Source organism: Labeo rohita, chromosome 16, assembly GCF_022985175.1.
Source record: "Labeo rohita strain BAU-BD-2019 chromosome 16, IGBB_LRoh.1.0, whole genome shotgun sequence".
Taxonomy (NCBI): Eukaryota; Metazoa; Chordata; class Actinopteri; order Cypriniformes; family Cyprinidae; genus Labeo; species Labeo rohita.
In genome coordinates, this window is record NC_066884.1 from 35,661,728 (window position 1) to 35,682,903 (window position 21,176).

The 21,176-nt window shown below is 34.1% G+C and overlaps 2 long non-coding RNA genes and 1 pseudogene across 2 annotated transcripts; all 3 read left to right on the forward strand.

Moving 5' to 3' along the window:
- Nucleotides 1-2,501: 2,501 nt before the first annotated feature.
- Nucleotides 2,502-3,731, forward strand: LOC127178464 (uncharacterized). Its single transcript, XR_007829399.1, has 3 exons — nucleotides 2,502-3,299; nucleotides 3,470-3,574; nucleotides 3,656-3,731. It is a non-coding gene; the product is annotated as an uncharacterized LOC127178464 (long non-coding RNA).
- Nucleotides 3,732-3,835: 104 nt separating this feature from the next.
- Nucleotides 3,836-5,325, forward strand: LOC127178462 (uncharacterized). The gene is made up of 3 exons (XR_007829396.1): nucleotides 3,836-3,902; nucleotides 3,980-4,165; nucleotides 4,251-5,325. It is a non-coding gene; the product is annotated as an uncharacterized LOC127178462 (long non-coding RNA).
- Nucleotides 5,326-8,701: 3,376 nt separating this feature from the next.
- On the forward strand, nucleotides 8,702-15,676 carry LOC127177878 (nuclear factor 7, ovary-like; annotated as a pseudogene).
- Nucleotides 15,677-21,176: the final 5,500 nt, after the last annotated feature.

The following is a 21,176-nucleotide window of genomic DNA, read 5'->3' on the forward strand; positions in this document are numbered from 1 at the left end:
ATGAATGAAAGTTGCGACGCCTCACTCATTAAGACAGTGACTTGCCGCCACCTACTGGCGATTTTAGTTTAAATCTACAAGTATCATTTCATTTTACCATCATTTATTGCTTTCTTTAGTATATTAATAATACACTTAATAGAATATTAAGAATATGACATAAAAGATGACATGCTAGTAAAAGCTAGTAATATATATATATATATATATATATATATTGCCATATGGGAGGCCATATTTTGCCTATATATCAAAGTCATACATTTTATTAATAATTTCTCCTAACATCATTAATATTTGGCATGTTTGTGTGATGCTGGGCGTCCCTGTGTGTATAATAAGCAGTGTGTATACTGTGTGCACCTACCTATAGGCGTAAAGATGCACTAACATGCCCTTTGAATAAATAAATACTGCGTCATTGACTTTATACCAGGTTTTAGTTGGTCAGTGGTGCGATAATTTTCAGTTTCCTCAAAATAACAACGCACCAACAATGCGCCCGAACATGCCTCGTTTTCAGAGCAGCATGCCCATGGGTGAACAGATGGGTGCAAGTGCATTTGCGTTTTAAAAAATGGGGTGCTGGACGTGAAAATGATAACTGATACTAGCAAAAAAACACTTGCGTCACACCTGGTGTCGCATTGTGCCAAGTGTATAATAGGGCCCTGAGTCTCTTAACCCAGCACGTTTAGAGAAATACAGACTGGTATCCCTTCTTCCATTCATTGCAAAACCACTTGAATGAGTTTTGTTCAACCAAGTCTCTGCCTATCTCACACTGAACAACCTCATGGACAGCAACCAGGCAGGCTTCATAAGTGGACATTCAACCAAGACTGCCCTGCAAGAGTGGCTTGCAAATCTTCAATGCTTATCTTGTTGGATTTGTCCACTGCTTTTGACATAGTTAACCATCAGATACTTACATCCAGTTACTGGGGTGCCTCAGGGCTCAGTTTTTGGACCACTTCTCTTCTCTCTATCTACATGGCATCACTAGGTTCTGTCATTCAGAAACAAGGCTTTGTATGTCATTGCTATGCTGATGACACTCAACTCTCTCTATGATCTAACAATAGCTGTTTGCATCTCAGCATGTCTAACAGACGTTTCTTGCTGGATGAAGAACCATTACCTTCAACTCAACCTTGCCAAGACAGAATTGCTTATGGTTGTAGCCAACCCATCATTTATCACAATTTCTCCATCCAGCTATTAATAAACTAATGCAGGGTATAATAATAATTTACCTAATTATTTATCAAATAAAATGTTTCAGTTTCAGTTTGACACACTTAAATCACAGTATAAAAGCATTCATTTAAGCTGTATTTGATCACACTGAGTTACATTTCATTGCATGAAGAGTTCATCCAATTAGTTATTTTTATTGAGGGAGGCATGCTTCAATGAAATAACAGGTAAATGGCGGTTTGCTATAAATACTTTACTTCTAAAATGGACAGTGATTTGTGACACATTTAAGATATTATAAATAACATGATTCGTTTTACCCTTCAGAATGTGTTTTAATTTAGTACAATATAAAACTCAATCAAATGTTGTAGGGATAATGTAATGAACAATGCATGATATTCCAGGCATGGAAATCATGGAATTTTGTGATATTTCCAAGTTTTCTATGACTAAGAATAAACCCTGAGAATATCTGGATATATTGTGACTGAAACTTGCTCATACCTCAGCAGACACTATATGGACCTTATAAACACATAATCACTCATTTTACAGTTTGGTTAAACTCAGTAAATCATTTTTGATTTCTGAAGATAAATACATTTACTAACTACTTGTTTATTGTATAACAGCAATATGTGAGTATCAGTGTGTCTGTAGTGCTTGATATCAGTCATGTGATGAGCTGCAGCCTCATGTCTACGGCCTGATCACAGCCATACTGATATTCAGATCAATAACACTCTTACTCATGTGATATAGATTAAATATTGAAACATGAAGAAAGCAGGAAGATCCAGACCTACAGGTGTAACATTCACTAACTATTGAATGGTAAGATCCTCAGAGAGGTGGTTGTGAATGTGTGTAGATGTGTGTTACTTACAGGATCAGAGAATGACACGGTTCCTCTGTCATAGTCCAGATCAGCTCTAACATGCTCAAGCCTCTGTTCAACAGGAAAACCATACAGTTCAAACAATCCATACCGAACACTCCAGACATAAGGGTTAAAGAAATCCCATCCCTTCCTTTGTTTTGATGCTGTAGTTACTTTGACAACATTTGCCATGGTTTTAACACCGTAAGCATAGTTTTACTGTGGTATTTGTTTTTAAAGCGCAATAACCACAACGCTTACCACAGTTTTACCACTGTAACTGTAGTTTTACTGTGGTATTTGTAGTTAAAGCACAATAACCACAACACTTACCATGGTTTTACTACTGTAAACGTAGTTTTAACTGTGATTTTTACGGTATACTATTTGTAAAGCACAGTAACTAAAATGCTTGCCACACCTTTACTTTTTTTTTTTTTTTTTCTGTGGTCCATCATGATATTTTTATAATCTCATAATTTTAACATATTCTGTCAGAAAGCTGCTAGAATTAACAGAGAACTTGAACTCGAAGCTCCCAGTGCTGATCTTGAAGAAGCTACACCAACAGACGATAACATTCTGTTTACTGTTATACATGCTGCACTTACAGTATGTTGTTGTCTGCCATTGTCGTTGTCAATGTTTTTGTTGTTCATCATGTGATCAGTTCTCTTTCTTCCTGTCTTGCAGTTTTTCTTCATCAGCTCTCCACAATATCAGCCCTTCCAAAAGCTTCCACATCAATTTTTCTCGTGTGGCACATCTGCTCTTAGTGCTTTACTGCCGTCTTCCAGTTTTTGCATGTTTACTTATTATCTTTTAATTTCTCCTCTACAGTCAACACTCACTCTCGTCACTAATTTGTCACATGACAAATCAAATCTTCAGTTAATTTGGCCAAATCAGATCACTTGAAGCTGTTCACACCAAGAGCATGATCTGTAATGATAACTATTTTAACCATTTATTTTTCATACTAACATACAATAACATTGTTTATTATGAGTGTGTGCTGCAGTTATGTTGTCTGCATTTACATGCTCAGGCTATTTGGCTCTCAATGTTTTTATTTTTCATCATCTGGAAAAATTTGTTCTGAAAGAGATTCCAATCATATTGTTTCTCTGTGTCATTTCATGTTAAATAGCTGCAGTGTGGATTCATCCTTGGTGTGAAGAGGCCTTTAAACTGCTTACAACAAAATCGTCAGCAGGTAATCATATTTAAAGAATCCATATTAGCTTGTTATTAAAGAATAATTTTTTTCTAATGCTGCTTTCCTCTCATTCTGCTGAATGTACACACAAAATTCTGTCTATTTCTCTTCATCTAATTCTTTTACTCCCTCACTCACTTACACAGTCTTTTGTGCTCTGTTGTAAGGTAGAAACTGACAGTTTGCATGATGGCCTTTTCTCAGACTCTGAATCTGATGTGTACAGATGAACTCAGGAGCCTGCTGGAGTTGCCAGGGAACGTGAGCTTGAAGTATACAATTATAACTGCTTGTTTTATGTTTAAACAACAATAATTAAACATGGGGTCAATAAATATTTTCTTGTTCTACAGCTGGAGACAAAAAACGCAAAGAAAATCAGTCACAGCTAGCCAGTTGAACCAGCCCTGATGAATGAGGAATGAACTGGTATGCATGTATTCAAGCAATGTAGTTATTTGTGGTACAGCATTTGATGTTGATCTCTCAAAAGGCAACCGTTAGCATTTTTCACGTACACATCTTTTTTTATAGCTCTTAGAATTAGCAAATCAACTGTGCCATCATCTCTGGAATTTGGGCAGGAAATGACCGAATTCGGTGAGTACTGACACCTGCACCTGTAATCACGAACACTATTTCTTTGTTAACTTATTGTTTTGTCTGTTTGTTTGAAGGAGGATGAAGCCAGTTGATGAAGAGATAAATTCAATGGCCATCAGGTATCTGCTGTGAAGACTGCATTGGCGGACAGCTCTACTGTGACAGCTCAGATGTTATGGCGCATAAAAGTAAACTTCACAACTGATCAACAAGAGTTGTGGAGGGATTCTTTTGGCCCATACCTCCAACAAGAATCAATGGTAAGTCCAATGCGACAACTATAAATACAAATTCTATATATTGTTCATTGATTTACAACATTTAATACATGTTTTGTCCCTCCAGGACATCTACATCAGGTGGTGTGTGAGGAAAGCACAGAGGACCATCAGAGACTCCAGCCTGCATGGATCACTCTCATTGTTACCATCAGGCATACGTTATTGCAGAATCTACACCAGCAGACTGCGAGATAAGTTCTTTCCACAGGCAATCGGACTGAATTGAACTCATACCAGTAACACCACACACAGCACATCAACCTCATATGTACTGCACTCTAACAGTTACACTGTCTGCACTCTGACTCACTATTATTCTGCACCCTGACATTCTGTTTGCACTAATTTACATTTAAATTTACTAATTTAAATTTACATTTGTGTCTTCATTTACTGTCATCGCTGTATTCTTGCTCCTGATCTAATGAATTCAGTGGAGCCCTTTTCAAATGGGAACTGTCTAATTCTTATTCTAAGATAACCATGACTTGCAACTTACATATTGGCAAGTTGGTGAAAAGACAATCTCAAAAATGTGACTCAACACAGTGTGTTGTCGATGAGGAGAAGAGATTTGTGTACATTTTACTGCCCTTCCATCTCTAGGGGCCCAGTAGAGTCCCCTGGAAGAGCAAAAAATAAAAAATTAATATTTCAAATGGCTGTAAATCAGTGTCTGATTATAATGACAAAGAGAAAACTGGCAGGACAACTACGTATGCTATGTTAATTACATAATGTTTTAAAACGTCTATGGAAAGGTGGTATAAAGGTGTTTTAAATAGTGGTCTAAGTAAAATACCAAATTTCAGCCTGCCTCTTGAATATGCCATAGATGTTTGCACAATGAACATGTTTAGATAAGCTTTGTTCAAAAAAAGATTGTATTTTCCCCCATTTTATAATTAAACATTCTAAACTACATTACCCATAAGCCTCTGCCATTCTATCGATGGAAAGCAAAAAAAGATGGCGCTGTTATTTGTAGTTTAATGAAGATATGCTTAGGGTTAGGGTTACAATCTCTGTAAAGTGGCAATTTCTCACCACATAGTAACACTGTATTGTTAACTGAGGGTATTACAGACGTAATAATAACTGCAAAACGGACTTTGCAACATCAAGCATTTTTTAATTTGGTTTAAAAGATAGTCCAATCACAGTGAGCTCTACAAATGCCATGGGAACTTCAAAGCCAAGGACAACCCAGTTGAGCAGAGGCGTCACACTTACTTGTCCATATATGGTCATTTATGACAGGATCTTCCGGGTTCTTGTGGGGAATGGACAGATAATCAGGTTAACGATTTATTTGTCGCCACTCCATATAAAACTGTAAAACTGTGGAGTTACCCTGATGCAGCAATAGATCTGTTGATTACAGTATATATGTAATTTTTTTTTTTTGTATACATTGTGTGCACCAATAATAATGTACAATACCTAAAGTAAAACATTAGCATATCCTGTGTGAAAAATAAATCAAAATGTAAAAAAAAATAATTAATAATTAGTTAAACATGCAGTATTTTTCTTCTATTCAATTTAGCTTCTGTAACATTTACAGTGTATTTATAGTGTATTAAATAAACAAATCAATCAGTTCTGTTTCCTGGAAATGGTCATTTTTAGATCTGCCAGGTTAACTATAGGAATAATAATAATAATAATAATAATAATAATAATAATAATAAATCATGAAATCACACATTTTGTAGTCACTTCCCAATGTTTATTGATATGTCAAACTTTTCCCAGATAAACAGTGCTCAGAACAGCATTCTTTCTACAGTTTGTCATTATAAAAAAAAAAAAAAAAAAAAAAAAAAAAGAAAAACAAAACAAAAAAACTGGTGATTATAAAAATTTACAATACTCAAAAATAAAAAGAGAATTTGTTTACAGAACATGTTACAAGATGCCAAATAATATTCAAGGCTCCAGTTGAAAATATATTTTCTTTCCTTTAACAAACAATTAGGCAAAAATGATTAAGAACAATACTTCAATATTTTACAATTATTACCTTACATGATATATTTCCTGTTTCCTGTCATCTTTTCCATAAATGCATGTAAATGGCCCAATTCAGATCCCATGACAGGCCTCCTTTGGTCTTCCCTTTCAGCTGAAACAAAGAGAAATATATACATGTTGAGACAATGTGCTAAAAATAATCTGGAACCAAAATATTTTAGGGGAACGACTGGAAGGAAAGTTATTATTAACAGAAAAAATAAGGATGTGCGCATTAAAGCAAATCAGTTATAGCTAAATGTCTTCAACATTACTGTGAAAGGCTGAATCATTGAAGGACTTGTTCAGCCTCCTTGGCAGCTTCTTCAAGATCAGCACTGGGAGCTTCAAGTTCAAGTTCCCTGTTAATTCTAGCAGCTTTCTGACAGAATTGGTCAAAATTATGAGATTATAAAAATATCATGATGGACCACAGAAAAAAAAAAAAAAAAAAAAAAAAAAAAAAAGGAAAGGTGTGGCAAGCATTTTAGTTACTGTGTAAGCACTGTGGTTATTGTGCTTTAACTGCAAATACCACAGTAAAACTATGCTTACAGTGGTAAAACTATGGTAAACATTGTGGTTGTTGTGTTTCAACTACAAATACCACAGTAAAACTATGGTTATTGAGGTAAAACCATTGTAAACGTTGTGGCAGTTTAGCTTTAACTATAAATACCACAGAAAAACTATGGTTTCTGAGGTAAAACCATGATAAACGTTGTGGTTGTTGTGCATTGGCTACACATATTATGGTCAAGAAACAGTTACTATGGTAAAAATATGGTAAATGTGCGGACTTTTACATGATCGCGCTTATCACGTGATACTGGGTTGGTTGATTTGTAAAGCTATCATCAGCCACGTGAATATGATTAAAACGGTTTTATTTATTTATCTATTTCAAAACTGCAACAGTTAGAAGTAAGATGCTGCGTGGTATTTGTACGCATCTGCTCTACACAGACGTTAATGGGAAGGATTGGCGTATCATCTGCACGCGAAATTGGACTTTGGCGTATGTATTACAGGCAATTGGAAAGTGCAAAGCCGTGTTATTTATACGCAAATTGATGAGAAGGGGTTGAATGCATAGATATGCATCAGTTATTAGTTATTATTATTAAGTGAGTTAGAGGGTTTGGGTTCTCATCCACCATGGCACTAATTTTTTAATCTCTTATTAAAATTAAATATGTTCATCAGTGATCCTATATCAGAGACACATTTGTATGTATTTTGTTTTGATTTTTTAACCGGAATAAGTCATAAGTGATGGATTGAAGCGCTCGCGTGTGAACACACAGCACGAGCCGCACTGAGAAAGTTCCGTCACTCATTAACATCGCGACGAACATTAAGCATGATTTCGGAAAAAAATACAGATTCCAGCGTAAGCACCTTATTTAACAGAAAGGAATGTTTCATCAGCATTAAGCCCCGTTCACACTACAAGCGACACGCAGCGACAAAGCGACGCGATCCCATTCATTTCAATGGAGAGCTGGCGATTTCCGGCGACAAGCGCGACATCCAGCTACAGCGACCGTTGGCGACCAGATGGGGCGTGTCCAGCGACGCGACAAAGTTGAGAATCCCTCAACTTTATGCAAATTAAGAGCGACTTTCGGGAGCGACAGCCAATAGGAAAGAAGACGGTAGAGCTCATGTGATCGTTCTCCTCTCAGCCATAGAAAAACATACTCAGTTGAAATAAGCAGGCTCTGCTTCTTGATCGTTTTTGTTTATATGTACAGATTTAATTTATATTTATATTATATTTAGTCTTTTGCCTCGAAAATGTTTGTATTTAACGGCAAGAAACCTGATTCGCTGTCAAGGCAACCAGTAGTGGGAACGCCCACTAGCAACCTCGTCGCCAGCCTCTGGCGACATGCAGCGACAGAAGTCGCTGCTAGTGTTAACGGGGCTTTAGGTACGTCCGTGCCGCGAGATGTTCGACAAAGTGGTGGGACAATATGGAGCCTTGCAAAAAGTGTCCCACTCATCCCACCCGTGAATTACGCCTATGAAAATAAGTAATGTGAAACATTAACAAAAGCAATTATGAGAAATATTTTTATTACAGCAGTCTTCAACAGTAAAACCAACACAACAGTGTTAAAATGTACAGTTTCACAAACTTTCTTGCAAAAGTTTTCGTCCTTTCCAACGCTGGTTGCGATTCTCTCTAAGAGTTATTTGCCATCTGACTATTTCTATGGTCACGCATTGATGGATTATAGAGATATTTGTAAAGGCGAACCTGTTCAGCCAAAACAGCTTTAAAATTGTTGGTGATCAATGCGGTGACACGCGAACAGGTCACTCGAGATGCCGTGCACACCGCCACGTGAAATGGTTGATTTCACAAACCCAAGCGAACATGCAGATGCGTATAAATCAGCACAGATTTAGGAGCTAGATTTAGCGCTAAACGCTTTGTGAAACACTCTTAGAGCAAAAACTTAGGAGTCCGAAATTTAGGACTGGCACGCCCATTATTTTTAAGATTTTCTGCTAAATCGGCAAGTTATGAGCTACTTTTAGCTTTAAGTTTTGTGAATACGGGCCCAGATCTCAGAGCCGGATCCACAGACGCCTTCTGGAGCTTTGATTCATGTGTCACGTTACTTGGGCAACCTGCCATTCAGAGTCTGGAAGAAGATGCAGGACATTGTCCAATACAGTGAGTCTGGAGAAGATTTGTGCTCTTAAACATACAGTTAAACATACAAAACAGTACAAAATATATGCTGCAATAGGAAGTGAATAAGGTGCTGGAAACAGAAATATAGGAACTGAAAATAAGAAAAGGAAAATAAAACACGGGGTAAAAAAAATGTTAAAGAAAATGAATGAAGATTAGAAAATATGAACATAAAACTAAACCGTAATTTTTATGTAAATGTGGTCGTTTGTCTAGTATAATAAGCCCAGCAGAGTCTCTCTCTCACTCTCTCTCTCTACCGGAGGAGGAACAGGTCGAGTCACCTGAAGCAGGAAGTAGAGGAATAAAGGTGTTACATTGAAACACGTCATAAAACACAAGATCAGTGCTCGCGCATTATAGATCACCGGACTCATCACTAGGAGAATATGGTAGGTCTAAGTTCTTTTGTTTTATTTTGTAAACGTTTCAATAAACGTTCATTGTGTAACAGCTGAGACAGGCCTTTACACTCTGCCATTTTGTATTGTATTTTACAATAAAGCAACGCTTTATTATTCTTACTTTAAAGTCTTAGCATGGTAGCGAAATGTTTTATTGTTGTTAATGATAATAATTATATTTTAACGTACATTTATATTTTAGAATAGGTTTCATGAAATAATAATGATCATAATAATAATTTAAAAGGCAGAAATTTTGAAGACATGATTCAACATACAGATCTTATAGCAGCATAGCAGATCATTTAGCATTAAACATTATTTCATTATTACTATTATTACTATTATTATTATTTAGGTTAAACAGTTGTTTTTGAGGGTATACAAGCTCATTTCAGCATTGATTTATAAGTGATTTTTAAACCTATTTCAACCATTTTACATTTTAATGTATTGTTTCACTAAAACATCAATAGATGTTACTTCAACCATATTTTCATGTTGAATTTCTGTCTTGTGTTAACTGGGCTTCAACCGTTTAGCATTCAACTTAATATCAACGTTGTTTCAATGTTGAAACAACAACGGACCTTACTTCAACCATATTTCAAAGTTAAATTTCGGTCATAAGTTGACTGGGCTTCAGCTGTTTACCATTCAACATAATATCAACATTGTTTCAACGTTGAAACAACAACTGACCTTATTTCAACCAAATTTCAATGTTGAAGGTCGGTCATGTGCCGGCTGTTTGGGAAACCTTGATGTAATTTAATGTTTAATGCACTTTATGTCATTAATTACAATGAAAGGAATATTTATATATATATATATATATATATATACACACTACCGTTCAAAAGTTTGGGGTCAATAAGACTTGTAATAGTCTTTAAAGAAGTCTCTTATGCTCATCAAGGCTGCATTTATTTGATTAAAAATATAGAAAAAAAAACAGTATTATTGTAAAATGTTTTTACAATATAAAATAATGTTTTTAGAATTTATTCCTGTGATGAAAAGCTGAATTTTTATCAGCTGTTACTCCAGTCTTAAGTGTCACATGATCCTTCAGAAATCATTCTAATATGCGGTTTTTATATTAGAATGATCAATGTTGGATAATATCAACAGTTGTGCTGCCAAATATTTTTTGGAACCTGTAATTTTTTTTTTTTTTCAGGATTCTTTCAGGAATAACAAGTTTAAAAAGTACAGTGTTTATTCAAAATATAAATATTTTATAACAATGTAAATTATTTATTATTGACTTTTAATAAACTTTTAATTATTAACTTAATACATCCTTGGTGAATAAAAGTAGTAATTTCTTAAAAAAAAAAGAAACAATAAAAATTTACTGACCCCAAACTTTTGAACGGTAGTGTATATATCATTATGGTACAAGATTATCTTTTTTAAATTAATGTGATAAACGAGTTAGGTCAAAAGTAATCTAAAAGTAATCAAAAAAGTAATCTAAGTACATTACCTAAAATGTGGAATGTAATGGATTACGTTACTGACTAGAGTTTGTGTCATGTAACTTGGAATCAGTAGCGAATTACAATTTGTAAGCAATACCCATCTCCGGTTGTGAAGCACTGACTAACCATACATGACTAAGATTATTTAATAAACTCTGCTCCTTTTTATCATCATCACTTCTTGTCCTGCTTATGCTCTTCACTGACTTTGCTAAGTAAACTTCTTGGCTGATAGAAGATTGTTAATACAGTTTTGGGTACCAGACAGAGAAAACATCCATACAGTAATACATGCTTCACTGATTCACCATCACCATTTTCTTGCTTGTACTGAATCAGATCAAAAGTATCTCACTTCATTAATCTTTTATTGGATACTTTTTTACTCTTAATGAAGTAGGAATTAATCTTATTACTTTTACTTCTACTTGAGTAATTATTTCTGTAAATGATTGCACTTTAATTAAAGCACACTGGTTCCTCTACACACCTCTGCTCATGTTTCCAAATGCTGACAATCATCATGATAAGCAGATCAAATCCTGACTTATTTCTTTTTTCTGTCGTACTGACTCTCTTCTCTCTTGACAAAAGCAAAACAGAATCAGCAATCAATGAAGAATGAAGAGAAAAACTTTAAAGAAGGAATTTTAAGAAGATTGTTTCTGAATGTACAGCAGATCTTTGTGATTCTTTTGGTGATTCATATTTGAAAGTCATTCAGAAAGTGAAAGTAAAGTGTAGATTGCTGGAGTAAATGGCTTCACTATCAGAAGATGATTTTTCTTGTCCCATATGTCACGAAATCTTCAAGGATCCTGTTGTTTTGTCATGCAGTCACAGTGTCTGTAAGGAATGTCTTCAACAGTTCTGGAGAACCAAGAAAACTCAGGAGTGTCCTGTCTGCAGGAGAAGATCCTCAAGAGAACTTCCTCCAATAAGTCTTGCATTAAAAAACTTGTGAGAGAAATGAGAGGCGTTCATCAGGATCTGAGGAGATCTGAAGTTTACACGGCAAAAAACTTAAACTCTTCTGTCTGGAAGACAAACAGCCTGTGTGTTTAGTGTGTAGAGATTCACAAAAACACATCAATCACACATTTAGACCCATCAGTGAAGTTGTTCCATCATATAAGGTAAGACAGATTTATATCTGTTGATTAAAGCGGCCATATGTACAAATTTTATTCATATTTATGTGAACGTATTACAGAAATCTCTGATGTCTTATAGATTTTCATTTAAAATTCTAGGAGGAGCTCAATACAGCACTGAAGTCCTTACAGGAGAAACTTAAACGGAATGAAAAACTGAAAGAAGAATTTGAGAAAACAGTTCAACACATCAAGGTGAGGGCTGATTCTTGTGAAAATTTGTTAGAGCAACTTTTTCCTTTTATTTTAACTTGACATTTATACTTAATTTACTCAAATGTGTATAAAATAAATTAACAATTTAACAATGACATTTTATAAAAAACATTTTTACAATAATAAAATTAAGAAAACTTCATCTTTTATAGATTTTAATTTAGACATCACTGAAACTTTTGGGTTCTGGCGTGCGTAATAAAATTGCTTTACTGTGTGACATTTCTTGTATATGCAGTTTTCATGCTTTCAAATAATCTTATGAAGTGTTTTGATATATGTTGTGTTGATATATGTTAACTAACCCACATTTACCCACTCACTCTTCAGCTGTTCCAAAATAAGTTGCATCTTTAAGATGATTGAAGTGAATGTGGTTTGATTTCAGTCTCAAGCTGAGCACACAGAGCGTCGGATTAAACAGCAGTTTGAGAAGCTTCATCAGTTTCTCAGAGATGAAGAAGAAGCTACAATCACTGCACTGAGGGAGGAAGAAGAGCAGAAGAAGCAGATGATGAAGGAGAAGCTGGAGGAGATGAACAGACACATCTCTGCTCTTTCACACACAATCAAAGATACGGAGGAGACGATGAAAGCCAATGACATCTGCTTTCTAAAGGTCTGATTTCAAATTATTGATTGATTGATTGAGTTGTTGATGATCAGTGGTGTGTTTGTTCTGCAGGAGTTTCCAGTCACGATGAAAAGGTGAGTGATCTGCTGGTGTCTCTGCTTCTGATCCAAAGCCACTGCAGTTCTTACTCCTGAATGTTCTTCCAGAGTCCAGATCTCAGAGCCGGATCCACAGACGCCTTCTGGAGCTTTGATTCATGTGTCATGTTACTTGGGCAACCTGCCATTCAGAGTCTGGAAGAAGATGCAGGACATTGTCTCATCAATGACAGTCTCTTGAATTCATGAAGAAAATTACTGATTTTATACATCATCAGAGAGCTGCAGTCAGATTCTTAGCATTAAGAATTAAATTCTTAATTTTTCTTATTATTGTGTAACTTTAGAAAATATTTTGTGTTCCAAAAGTTAATATTTGTTTGTTTGGTTTTTTTTGCTTTTTTTTAAAAGACTGTTCTTAAGACAAATGAATAATCTTCTTAAAAATTGTATTGCCATATTATAAAATGTATTGTTCAGATTTAACTTGTGAATAGGATAGTACAATCAGACAACTTCAAAACCCATCATTATGTTCTATTAAGATGTTGTTATGGGTATGTATATTTAAGAACAAGGGGTGTCTAGAAGAAATGCTTCAGGTATCTTGATTTTTACAGTGAAGAAACACAAGGATGAGGGTCTGCTCAGTTATTGATGTGTTTACAAGAAGAAACTGCTTCAGTTACTACCACAGATATTTTAATATTTATACAATATTAAAATGATAAATTATGAATTACTGCATTAAACACAGCAGTCAGTAACAGCATTTTAAAATAAAAGCAACCAGTTTAAGACCCAGTTAGGTGGACATGATCAAATGCTGCTCAAGATTTTCATACAGAGCTTCATACAAATAATTTTTACAGTTAAATTTATATCTACAGCAGATTATTATATTTAATATTTCCAAAATATAATTTTCTTTTGATGGGACACGGATGTTGGAATCATGCATTTTATGTTGTATCTGATGCCATTAAACACTGATAATAGAAATGAGTCTGTAATAACACTGACCGTGATCAGAGGACAATGCCTGATGTTTTATCAATAGGACGAGTGCCATAATAAATTTGTGAATGGATTACTTTTGATCATTATATGAACATCAGAATAAAGGCACCTCTTGATTGTGTCTCATCAGCTCCTGTGATTCTGGATCCAAACACAGCTCATCCACGACTTGTCCTGTCTGATGATCTGACCAGTGTGAGAGACGGTGGGAGCAATCTACCTCTTCCTCATAATCCAGAGAGATTTGATGAGTATTACAGTGTTCTGGGTTCAGAGGGTTTTAACTCAGGAAAACACTGCTGGGATGTGGAGGTTAAAGACAGTCAGTACTGGAATCTTGGAGTAACTACAGCATTAAACCAAAGGAAAGGATGGGATTTCTTTAACACTGATGTCTGGAGTGTGCGCTTCAAGATGTTTACACCAACTGGTTTTCCTGTTGAACAGAGGCTTAAGCGTGTGAGAGTTGATCTGGACTATGACAGAGGAACCGTGTCATTCTCTGATCCTGTAACTAACACACATCTACACACATTCACAACCACCTTCACTGACACCCTCTTTCCATTCTTATACTATTTTTCTGTCAGGATTCTGCCATTCAATACTTAGTAAACATTATGCCTGTCGGTCTGGATCGACTTGCTTTCATCATGTTTCCAATATTTAATCCATATCACATGAGCAGTGGTGGGCATAACGAGGTAGTTGTACTTCGTTACTGTACTTAAGTACATTTTTCAAGTATCTGTACTTTACTGGAGTAGTTTTATTTTGAGTAACTTTCACTTTTACTTTACTACATTCCAAAGCGTAAGATCGTACTTTTTACTTCACTACATTTCATAAACCATATCTTTTATAATATATAACGTGCTCTGAGACGCACAAGCAGTGAGGGAAAAAGAAAGGATGTCATGCTCAGAACATGGTAACTACAGTAATTACCAAAGTGGAAATGCCCTCTGGGGGCATTTGGCCAGGGGTGTTTTTACACAGACAATGTTTGAAAGTAAAAATGATTATGAAAATATAATTATATTATATTTTCCTTAAAATGTTCTTGCTAACTTCAGGCCTTATTCTCATGTCATATATAACTGTGGCGTTATGCAAAACAAACTTTAAAACACTTTTATCTTACTGGTGAAATCTTACTGGTTTTCTCTCAGGTACATCGCAGTGTAAGCTTCACATTGAATATTACTACATCACTCTCGTCAACATAGTCCATATCAACAACAAAAATGTATTTTTTGGGAAAATCCCAGGTATTTTGAGCAGTAGGATTATAAAAATATATGTGCTAATATAAAATTCAATTAAGTAGCCTATATAAAATTGCAAAATAAATCTATCAGTACTTTTTTACATAAGTACATAAAAAATCGGGTACTTTTGTACTTTCACTCACGTAAAATTGAAAGAGGAACACTTTTACTTTTACTGGAGTAATATTTTATTATACGTATCTGTACTTTTACTCAAGTACTCAACTTGTGTACTTCGTCCACCACTGTTTATCTCATTTATCACTCTGTAGATTGTCACTTTTAAAAACTGAATTTTGAAACAGCACAGCTCCAGCCACAAGAGGGAGTAAGCATCGCAAGTTGTCATGGTTGTTTAACTATTCATTCTCAAGATAAGGGCTTTTTTGTTTTTTGCTCACCAGCCACTGTGGCTAGTGGTTTGTTGTCTATAACATGCCATGAACATATAACATATTTGCATAAACTTCAGCAAGGAACATAATTTAAAATGCTCCAGGAAATGCAATATTGCAATATCGCAAACAAAAAATATTAAATATTAAAAATGCCCTTTTTTTTTCTTGCCTCTGAAATATATTTAGAAATATATCTTGGTATATGAAGGTTGAAACTAAATATATTTTCTGTTTCAAAATAACTGTGTTATTAACTGTGTGCAACATATTGTGTAGCATATATTTCAAACATATTTTGCCCAAAAATAAAAAATAAAAAACTCCTGGACAGCAACCAGTGTGACTTCAGAAGTGGACATTCAACCAAGATTGCACTGCAAGAGCAGCTTTCAGATCTTCAATACCTATCTTGCTGGGTCTTTCTGCTTCTTTTGACATGGAGATCCTCCTGTCAATCCTCATGGCAAAAGGCATCTCAGGAACTGCAATTCTGATTCTTACCTCTCAGATAGATAGGTCCTTCAAGGTAATTTGGAGGTGTGAGCGCTGTTAATTCACAGTATATTGCAGTAGGCTATTTTTTCAAAAATGACAAATATTACCAAGAATGTATTGTTTTCTATTATATCTATATTATTGTATTAATGGAAAACAGTATGTTAATTTCAGAATATGGCCATTCTTTTACAGCGTTTTTTGCTAATGGTGTGATTGTTTTACAGTAAATAACTATTGCACATCTGCTTTATATTTGTTTGTTTGTTTGTTTTTTATATATTTTGTCTCTCTTGTCTTTATAGAGGCAAAATAATTTAGTCCTAATTTACCTATTAATTTATCAAACTAAATGTTTCAGTTTGACACACTTAAATTACAGTATAAAATTATTCAAGTTGTATTTGATCACACTGAGTGACATTTCATTGCATGAAGAGTTCATTATTTTTATTGAGTGAGACACATTTCACTGAAATAACAGGTAAATGTCGGTTTGCCATAAAAACTTGACTTCTGAAATGGGCAGAGATTCATGACGCATTTAAGATGTGATAAATAACAATCTATTTTACCCTTCACAGTGTATTTTAAAGGAGAAGTCCAATTCCAAAACAAAGATTAACAACCGTTTGGTCTTAAAAGTATGTAAATTGTATTCTTTTTTTTTTTTTTTTTTTAATAACACTTACGCTAGATAAGACCCTTCTTCCTCAGCTGGGATCGTTTACAACCACATTTGGGATCATTTGAAGCCGCATTCAAACTGTATTTTGGAAGTTCAGACTCGGGGCACCATATCAGTCCATTATATGGAGAAAAATGCAGAAATGTTTTCCTCAAAACACATAATTTCTTTACGACTGAAGAAAGAAAGACATGAACATCTTGGATGACAAGGGGTTGAGTACATTATATGCGAATCTTTGTTTAGGAAGTGGACTTCTCCTTTAATTCAGTGCAACATACAACTCAATTAATTGTTGTAGGGATAATGTAATGAACAATCCATGATTTTTCCAGGCATGGAAATCAGACTTATAAAATTCCCTGATAATTCCAAGTTTTCAAGAATCAATTTTAAGAAGGCAACTATTTTCTGATCAGCTGGTACAACAAAGATTTGTTTCTTGGCTTACACGTTATTGTACAAAAGTAGATGGCACTGTGATGTCACTGTTATGCAAATGTTTAGTGCATTTAGTACCATTAATGTTAAAACTAATCTCAAGTGATACATTCAGTTTAATGGTTGTTAAGCTGCCTAGAATTTGTCTTTGAGAATGTAGAAAACATAAGACCATATTGACCATAAGCCATATTGTGAATAGTAAAATCTCTTTATGAGTAAAGGATGTAAATACAATGTATAAAACATGGTGTAGTGGTGGCTGGGGTATACTCTTAATGTGTGCCCCCTATTATTATTATTATTATTATTATTATTATTATTATTATTATAGCAGCCCAGCGAAGGATGAGTGCCCTGTCTTGCGTATTTAGTTCACCCCAAAATTAGGTAGTATATGAACATTGTCACTTAACTTCTGCTGCTTGACTTCACGGAGTAAGGATCATTTTGAAATTAATATTAGCCACAGAAGAGCTGCAGATTTTGCAATAAATAGTTTAAATTAAAAATTGAACAAAATTAGAAGAATTTCTCCCTAATAATTTATAATCCAATTAAATGTTTTAGTTTGAGTTTAACATAAATCACAACATAAAAGCATTCATTTTAATCACACTGAGTAGAACCAACATGGTTACATTTCACTGCATGAAGAGTTCATCCAATGACTTATTTTTACTGAGGGAGACACACGTCACGCAATGTTCTAAGATATAATAAATAACATGATTTATTTTAGCTTTCACAATGTGTTTTAATTCAGTACAATATAACACTCAATTGAATGTTCTAGATATAATGTCATGAACAATCCAGGTATGGAAATCACAGCTAAACCATTTACGGCTTTATAAGTAATTAGCAAGATTTTAAAATCTATACGATGTTTAATAGGGAGCCAAGGAGTGGAATGAACCTGGAGTCAGTGCATCAAGAGTCACCACACTCAGATGTCTTCAGGAAAAGGGCCAAGGCACTTCTGAATTGCCAGAAACATTTTACGTGGGCTAAGAACAAAAAGAACTGGACTGTTGCTCAGTGGCCCAAAGTCCTCTTTTCAGATTAAAGTAAATTTTGCATTTCATGTTGACGCGACGTCTGCTGGTGTTGGTCCACTGTGTTTTATCAAGTCCAAAGTCAATGCAGCCATCAACCAGGAGATTTTAGATTCTTCCATCTGCTACTTTTCTGTTTTGCAAATCCGTTTTTTATTGATCTTAGGAGATATTCTAATAATTTAAGATACTGATTTTTTTACTTTGATGAGCTGTAAGCTCTAATCATCAAAATGAAAACAAAAATTATGTTTAATGAATTTAGAGTATATGAAAGTTTCAGTTTTTGAAATAAGTTACAAACAAAAAATGAACTTTTTCACAATATATGACTTGACTATTCTAATTTTTTTAAATGCACCTGTACATCTGCATATTTTCTGAAGGATCATGTGACACTGAATACTGGAGTAATGATGCTGAAAATTCAGCTATGATCACAGCAATAAAACAGATTTTAAAACAGAAAAATATTTTACATCATAACAATATTTCACAATATTATGTTTGTTTTTCTGTATTTCTATTCGAACAAATACAGCGTTATGATGAGCATAAGAAATTTCTTTACAATTTTTTTTTAATCTTACTGATACAAAGACTTCGAATGGCAATGTATATCAGACATCTGCATTGTTTATGTTTATGTGCAAATGCAGATTAAAAAAAAGACTTTTAACTTGAAACACCATGTATTTGTCCATTAATATGTATCTATATCTTATATGAAAGATAAGTGACGAAGTGTGTAGTCTTACTATTGTAATAAATAGTAATTGAAATGATTATTAAGTTAATAAATAATGCATGACAAACACATTTGCAATCACAAGTTATACAGTCCAAGTACAGTCACACTTAAAGAATGGGATCCTGCTGACTTAAACTCAGTGTATGTTTTATACACTGAATTTAACTTGAATTATATTCTGCTGCTGTTGTTAATGTACAAGTTACAGATGACAGTCTTTATGTTTTAGCATCACCTATACTGATACTTTAGATCTTCATAACATGGAGCTTGACTATGTTCCAATCATGACCAGTTTAACAACAATTTCCCTGAGTCCTGAGGGAAAATGCAGTTTGTTGTCTAAAATCTACAAATACAAATACAAAAAAAAAAAAAAAAAAAAACATTTTTATTCAATTTTTTATTCAATAAGCATCATATAAGGATCTTCATATTTTATTTCCATAGTTTCATCAACAAAATAGTGTTTAAACTCTAAAGATGTTCTTTCACAATATATTTCATCTTTGTATACCTCACTCATTAGCTTAAAATATTTATCACAAATGCTTTCTTGACAAAATGATAGCTTTGTTTGAATTAATAATAGATCAGCAATGCAAGCAAATGAGCAATGAATATTATTCAAGACTGCAAATGTTTTGTGCATTTATACCCTTTATGTTATAACTGATCTCAAGTGATACATTAACACTGAAGGTTGTTAATCTGACTAGCTTTAACTATTGAATTTCTGTTTAAAACTGTAGAAAGGAAGAAACTTTCTTAGGAAGAAATCATATTTCTGACACATTTCTTTTGTAGAAAAAATGCATTCAACAACATACATCCACTGTGATTAGTAAAAAGCTCTTTGAGAAAAATATAACATGTATAAAATATGTCCTTCTTCACAAAAAAAGAAAAGAAATAAGAAACGTCTTGTTTTAGTTCATGATTTATAAAATGTCTTCTCTCAGACCCTTGAAATGTGAGGTATGTGCAGTATACAGGCTTATTGTCTATACAGATGTAATTGGAATTAGTGGTTATTGATAGATAGGTTACTTGTTGCATCGCCATAGCAACAATGCATTGATCAATCGGCATGCTGGTTTGATTACTGATTGTTTGGATGGGGGAGGGCAGCTCTGCTAGCTTTCCCTGCATCTCTGATCAGAGAATGATGCTGGTGGATGAAATGGACAAACACGGTATAAACATTAGCCTATGTCCAAACATGACACGCGTATATCAGAGCTCAGCTTCCCTCATATCTGGTATCATTCAGCGGATCAGTGTGTGTCTGCTGTTTCTGTGCTTTTCTTCTTGATTGCTGGAGCTTGATTTACACACGCTTAAATGCCTGTTATATGAAGATATAATAGTTTTTGCGTATAGCCCACAAAAAAAAAAAAAAAAAAAAATGGTGAAATGGTGAAAGATTAAGATTAACATCTGAATATTCTTCAGTGTAAGAGTTTTGCGCACGCAATTTATTAACAAACTGCCAGTAATAACTTCGAGGTAAATAAATGTTTCTATTTGTTAATGAAAACATATTACACAAATTAAATTTATTGTTGTTTCGTTCGGTAATAATAATAATAATAAGAATAAAGAACTAAAGATAATCTATTTTGTGTAGCCATCATCTGAATCAAATCAAAATATCGATTACATTCTTCCTGATCCCAGATTAATTGTTTATAATAATGGGTGTGTGAAGTTAATTCATATTTAATAAAGTCGGTGAATGACAGAAAACATTGTTTTTGTTTGTTCTGCAAGAGAAAACATAGGGCAAACAATTTAATATCACTTCCACTGTAATCGGTTTGGCTGAATTTTATTCCATAATTATCTAATATAAATAAATATCTAATATCATATATAGGAATAGCTTAAGCTATTAGAATTTAAATATCTTAAAGGTGCGTTTGTTGAAAACAGTTGAGAGTCTTGAACTCTCGGAAGCGTTATAAATCTTATTTGAATAACTGTTAAAATGAGTTGGATTTTTTATTCGTTGTCCCTCTGTTAATCACTTAAGGTAATAAATAACTTTTTAATACATTTTTAGATTCTCCTTTGAAACTGCAGTCAGTCTGTGTCAAACATATTTCCAAACCATGCTGATCAGAAACCTCAAACACACATATACGAGCAGCACGACTCCTTTTGAACATACAGCTTGAGACCATTTCATTTAAAAACATCTAAAAAA